Source organism: Poecilia formosa, unplaced genomic scaffold (genome assembly GCF_000485575.1).
Source record: "Poecilia formosa unplaced genomic scaffold, Poecilia_formosa-5.1.2 Scaffold220, whole genome shotgun sequence".
In the NCBI taxonomy this organism is placed as follows: Eukaryota; Metazoa; Chordata; class Actinopteri; order Cyprinodontiformes; family Poeciliidae; genus Poecilia; species Poecilia formosa.
In genome coordinates this window covers 612,621-619,544 of record NW_006800159.1, presented here as the reverse complement: position 1 = coordinate 619,544, position 6,924 = coordinate 612,621, and positions in this window count along the sequence as shown.

The following is a 6,924-nucleotide window of genomic DNA, read 5'->3' as shown; positions in this document are numbered from 1 at the left end:
TATTTATATGAACAGACCCCTGTTGGTTGGAACTGTGTGTGTGTGTGTTTGTCAGTGTGTGAGCTCTGTTACTGGGGGCGTGCCATTCAGGACTGCACTGGCCCAACCAGTCAGACTTGAACCAGGGTGTATTTACTTTTCACTGAAAAATGTCCCTGTGTCACAGTGATTCTACAACACTGCGCATTGGTGAAAATATACCACTAAAACAGTAAAAGTTAAGTCAAAGCTTGTCTTTTCAGTGTATTGTGTTTGAGATGTGGCATGTGGGTTTCCAGCTCACATGTGTCCTACTAGTTTAATTAAACCTAGACTATAATTTTGCATGGATTTAAAATTTTCCCCAGCCATAGCAACATTCTTTTTTTTGCAAATCTGACCAATTTCCATAATGTTTTCTATATTTCCTCTTCTTTTTGACCAATTACTCCAACTCAGCTGAATTTGGACCAATCCCCAGACCTCCTTCTAATTTAACTTCCTGTTTAATGACGTCTTTTGAAAAATGAACCTGCAAGAAGAAACAAAGTATGACGCTAAGCTGTAACATTTGCCTTACTTAATTTTTTTTTTTTTTTTTTTTTTTGCAAAACCCATTTTGAGATGTTCTGTAGGATTTGCTTCTACTGTGTAAACATTTCATGTTAACTTGAACAACCAATATGGAGTTCTGCTTTGTTGCACTTTAAAATCTCCTCAGGTCAGGATTTAATTTGCATTGAGGTGCTACTTCAAGAAGGTACTTGAAAATGTTACTTCCGATTTAAATGTTAAAATCCTGTCTTATCTTTGAAAAGCAATTTAATTATTTTTGTAAGATCATATTATGTCAACAGTAACACTTTGCAACTTTGACTGCAACTTTTTTGCCACAAAATTTGTCATTTTAAGCTACAACCATTGTAAAAAAAAAAAGAAAGAAAGAAAAAGAAAAACATTGCAACATCCTGGGTGGACTGATTCATGGCAGCTCTGGCGCCACACCTGCGACACTGTTCCAAGAGTTAAAATTAAGAATCAATTTGAGAAATTTGATTCTGCTTGGATATAAAAATTCGCTTGAATGTTCCTTTATATAGGTAGTGTACACTTCGTCCTTGGTAGCGCTGCTTGCACGACCTCTCCACCACCATCACTTTGCTGCCATCGTAGGATGCAGAAGAAAAGCAGGTAAACAACACCGTAGAGATGCAGCGATCATGTTGCAGCAGTAGGAGGAGGAAATATTGGCAAATGGCCCCAGGCTGGATGGTGGGCCTGGCACTCTGTTCCTTTGCAGCACACTTTCTGTTTGGTGTAAATACCAAGTCTGTTCAAGTCAAAGGGATCAAGTCAAAGTGAAGCAATCACCAGGTGGTAAAGTCAAAGTCAAACAGAGAGTGTTTTATGCAGCAAGTCAAGTCTAACGTCATTAAATTTGTGTCTCCAACCAGACTGGATTCTAAGCTACATGACTCAAAAGAGCATTTTCCTACTTCTCCTCTTATGTTTCTGTTCTCTGTACATTTTGGTTTTGGCTCTGCTCATCTGAAGCTTTTCCCCTTTGGTTTGCACATCCTTCTGTGTAATTTAGTCTCCTTTCCTCTCTCTCCTTCAAACACTCCCACCACAGCTCACCTGGTTTCAGTGTCATTCTCCACCCTTGCCTCAGTATGTCAGCTCCCTGGTTTTCATTGTAACTTTCTAGATTCTTCTGTTACACTCCTCTGGGTTAAATGATCTGCTCTCCTCATGTTAAACCTGAAGGGCCTTCTTGTTTAAAGTTTCTAAAGTCTCCACCAGAGATTGTTTCTGCTTTTGGGTCCTCTACCATACAGTCCATGTTAGATCCAATATGGGCCATGTTTCAGCTGTCAGGCAGATGGCCACAACCTTTGACCCCAGAATAATTTTATGGACAGTGAGTTCCTGATTTATTCAACAGCCTCACTAACAGAGTAGTCTCTTCATGTTCCGTAGAATCACTTGTAACCATTACTATTGTCCCCAAATTTGGGGCCTGTAGGGATGAGGGGCTCCAGGCTCAGTATAAGCAGCCTCTGAAAATTTACAAATAGGCTGATAGTATCCAACATTTAATCTTAATCCTTTGGAGTTTGGTGAAACTACCCATGGATAAAATCTTCCAATCTGCTCTGTCTTGGCACACATCCTGGCTAATGTGTGCTAAGTGTACAAAACAAGGCACAGAATTCTAGTCCCAGGGAAGTTTTGTCTAAAATCTGCCAACCAGATTGATGCACAGACCATTAGCTGCATTTCCACTGACCACAGAATTGCTAATTTAAAAAAAACCTCTTGTTTTGGCACTTTCGGATGTACTGTAATTGGATTATCTTGCAAAACTGCAATGAAAACACGTATTTCACATCACACAAGTTGTGAAATAACCAAATAGCCAACATCTGGTTGTTGGTCATAGACCAACAACCAGATGTTGCCACTGGCACAGTGATTCTACAACACTGCACATTGGAAAAGGAAACAACAGGACATGGTAGGAGGATTGTGGTGTGGCATGTTTTTCAATGGCTTATCATGCGAACAAGCTAATTCATGTGTGATTTTAATTTCATTTCTTATTTAATGGAAACACTGCAATTGCAAAGCTGTCTTTTTTTGACATTAGCAGAATATAGGCAAGGTTTTCCATACATTTGTAATGGAAATAGCTAGTGTTACGTCATACCCTCAAGCCTTGAAGCCAACCAACCCTTACCTTAGATTAGTGTGACTTCCTCTTGTTGCAGCTGAAAGGCATGGCAGTGGTGGGTTGACTCCAACCTTCCTCGTTTTCTCAAAACAATTTCCAGACTGATCAACAGCAACAATAGCCTGTCTGTTACGTTACCACTTTTCAGGACTCTTTTACGTTGGCTGTTTTGTATGAATGTGGGTTTCATTAGTACTTCCTGTGTCTTTGTCTGTTTTCTCTAATTTTGAATGTATGTGTTATTAACATGGAGCACTGTTAAAGAAGATTTTTTTTTGTCTCCTTTGGGTCAGACAATAAAGTATCTAACTGTTGTCTGAGTTCAGTCCGTTTCACAGTTTAACTAGCAGCACTTAGCTGCTTCATATTTACTTTATTCCACCCTGAGGTTCAAAACATTCTGTGCGAGAACAGGGAAATTTGTTCTTTTAGCAATTTCTAGAAAGACCTGAATCTTGTCAGCAGTCACTCTTTCCTGGATCTGTATGATTGGAAAGTTACCCCCGAGAAGTCAGTGTTTATCCAACAGTTCCTGTTTCCATCCCACATCACAGATCCTGCAGAGTCATTTGGCTGCAGGCTCCTGAACCATGGAAACAATGAGCATTATCAGCTGGAGGCAGGACAACCTCGCAAAGTCACACATGTGTGTTTGTTTGCGTGTGTGCGTGTGTGTCCTTATTCTCATGCTTGGTTTAGAACATCTACAGTTTGATTGTAGAATCAATTTTTGTTGTCGTTGACACTTGTAAACAGGAAAAGGAACAGGGAATCTGACAACTGTGTTGGAACCTGTCATACACTGAGTGTGGATCCTGCGCAATAAATCCATTAAATTCATTTATGGGTTTTGAGGATTTAATTTTTGAAAAATCTGGATTTTTTTTCTTTACCAATGCTCTCCTTGTGTTCAATAGCTCAGAGGGATGTCAACATGCCCAAGGCTGCCATCTTGTTTGACAAGCGTGGTTTACAGATTCTATTTATTTGGACTTTGAATTCAAGTCAATTCTACGGTGGAATAACATAACCAGGCAAAGCTTTTTTTTTAAATTTCGAAAATACAGTTATAACAGTACAGTTCACTTGTACGACAATGAAGTCACAATAATACAAAAATAAAGTTTTAATATTATGTAATATTTGAAAATTGACTTTTTTAACTTTACATCATGTTTTAATGTTATTCCATCATCAGAAACATACCTGGAGCGTTACCTTGCATGTTGGCGTTCCTTAATCTCCATGGCATCCATTCAGCTGTGCAAAAACACCTGAAGGCGGGGCTAATTGACTCCTAAAGGCGGAGTTTCAAAAAGAGCGGAGTTTTTAAAGAGACAGAGGCGCAATTTCAAGGCGTTAAATTACAAAATCAAATTTCTTTTAAGTCACATTTGATATGTACAGCATTTTTATAAAAATTGAAGGTAACATAGTTGGTAGATTTTGCTGTAAAAAAGCAGTATGTGCCTGGAAGTAGACAGAGGGTCTGCCTGAGGAATAAAACTAGAAATTGGTTTTGCAGGAGAGGAGCCTAATGACTGAAATGCCGGCCTCCAATTTTACATTTAGAACCAGCAGTACATGAAAAGGCATATTTGCAATCTGAGAGCAAAGTTGTCTTAAAATGTTTTCTCCATTATTAAGAAAGATTCCTGTTACCCTTCCTAGACTGATTGACAGCAACCGTTGTTTTACCAGTGTCATTGCTGATCTGTTTCCTGCTTCACAATTTGTTCCAGACCAAGATCATTTGAAACTCTTTTACCTTTTCATTTATAATATTTGCTGGTCAAACTACCCAAAAGTAGGTAGAAAATCATTGCATTATTGATGGAAAGGAATGTAACATTGCATGCAGACAGTAAACATTTCAGGGCAAGGCCAGATTTTAGAGAGGCAGTCGAGCGCAGAGGGGGCTGATTGTTGTGTTGACCTTGTGAAAGGTCTGTATCTGTGCCTGATTTCATTATCTGACACTGTTCTACACAGGTAATGGCGATAATGTCTCTCCCCACCCACTTTCAGCATCATCGTTACATTCTTCCACTCCTCTACTGATAGTACAGCGAAAGTCAATGAATGTGTCAAATCAATGGAGAAAACAGTCCACTGTGCTTAAACATTAACAACATGCCTAACCCTTCCTGCAAATATACTTGCTGCTGTGAACCACATGAGAGAAACTCTGTTTATGGATGAATGGAAACCAGAAAGCAGAGTAAACGTGTTTAACAGTGAACTCAGTATAAAGAAATCTAATAGTTGTTGCTCAGGGCAATGCTTGAAAAGGTGACACAACTCCTTCATGGGCTGTTTAAAAAAAGGCCTACATTTTATTTGTGGGTTAAAACGGGAACCGTCGGCATTGAAATAGGATGTGAGCTGTTGCAAATGAATGGAAGCTCTAGGACAAGGTGTAGCCTGATCCGGGAGCTCTACAATGGCTGGAATGTGTCTCAGCTGCTGAACTGGTCCAGCAGGATTCCAACTGGAAGCACAGAGATGATTCAGGCCAGGCTGTCAGTGCTGTCTGGGAGACAGACATACAGTGAGACAGGGCAAAATGTGGACAAAATGTGGACATGGTCTGATAACAAGGTAGTGAGGATATTGAAATAAACCTCAGACCCTGTTGAGATAAAGTGCCTTGAATAAATATTCATACTGTTCAAAGATTTCCTTGTTAATTATGCTGCATCTATAAACTTGAATGTATTTCACTGGAGATTTCTTCTCTAAACCTACTTCATAACAACTGCAACATGAATGTTTCTCTAACCGAATAAATGGGTTTAGATCATTTAGGAAATAAGGTAAACAAAAATGAGAAATATGATCCAAATGGGAAATAAACATATCTATGTAGCAACGGGAGAGAATAAATTCATTTTCTGCTCTCTTAGAGACTCAAAGTACACAACATTTATTTATGGGGTAAAAAGTAAATCTTGCATGATACATCCTTGCTAATAAATGAAATTATCCTTATTTATTTATTTTTTAATCAATTCAAACATTTAACAAAAAGCAGAAACACCTGTAATTCTTTTCCACAACACTGTACCTGACTGTGAAAACATATGGACAGGGAAATGAGTGGCATATTGCTTTAAGGAAGGAACATATTTCCAAAGCAAACTGTAGGATTAATTAAATAGCTTAATGAACATATGTTTATATTGAATAGATGGTATTTAAAAATTTGTGTTTGCTGGTGTGGCAAACAAAAATATCCAGGGGTTGGTTATGCCCATATTCCGCATTCCTTTGTAAGGTGTGACACTGACAGGTGTGTCTGGCTGTCGTCCAAGTTTTTCTACCTGCAGCAGACTCAGCAGACTCATCCAGTGCTGGAATGACAAGTTTGACACCCATGGAGCTTGAAAAGCCATTGTTTCACAGGGTGGTGCAGTGAAACAAAACAGTGACTGGTGTGGAGTTTTGTGTTTTGCAGTTTCATGACTTGTTCAGGTAGCTCATGTTTTCCCAGTATGTTGCCATGGTATTATTGACATTTTCCAGACGGAATCCCCATTTTTATTGATCGTTAGGTTAGTGGGAAACAGCTGACACCAAACAAGTGTTTGGATTGTACAATGCAAGACAAATAGCCGACTTTCTGACCCACAACAGTGCAAAGTGCATTCTTTAAATGAATCTGGCATTTCATTTCACTATTATTTTTTGCAGAATCACAGACTATTTTTATAATGACAACAGATGGTTTGGGGTTTTACGCTGTTCTTGGCCAAACTCATTTCTACGTTTGCAATGACATCATTGGTGTAAGACAGTAGTAGATCAGTGCAAGGTTATTTTATAAATAACTTTCAAGTTCCCTTGAAAAGTGATTCATTGTGACTAATCACAATACATTTTTAAAACAGATTTGCAATTGATTAGTTCATTTTTTAATCAATCAGTTAACAGCCAAAGTATACATACTGTACACCTACAAGGCAGTGTCTTGTCAAAATAAGTCTTTGACCAACAGATGCTAACCACTTGTTTCTCTACAGTTAGAGCAGGACGGAGGGCGTATGCAGGCACGGCCTTTAACCAGTAGGTGTGGCCCACCATTCAGGTTTTAAACAAACACATTTCTACTATGAGATATGCATTTGGCATTTGCACACAGACTCATTTGCACTCTCTCTCTCTCTCTCTCTCTCTCTCTCTCTCTCTCTCTCTCTCTCTCTCTCTCTCTC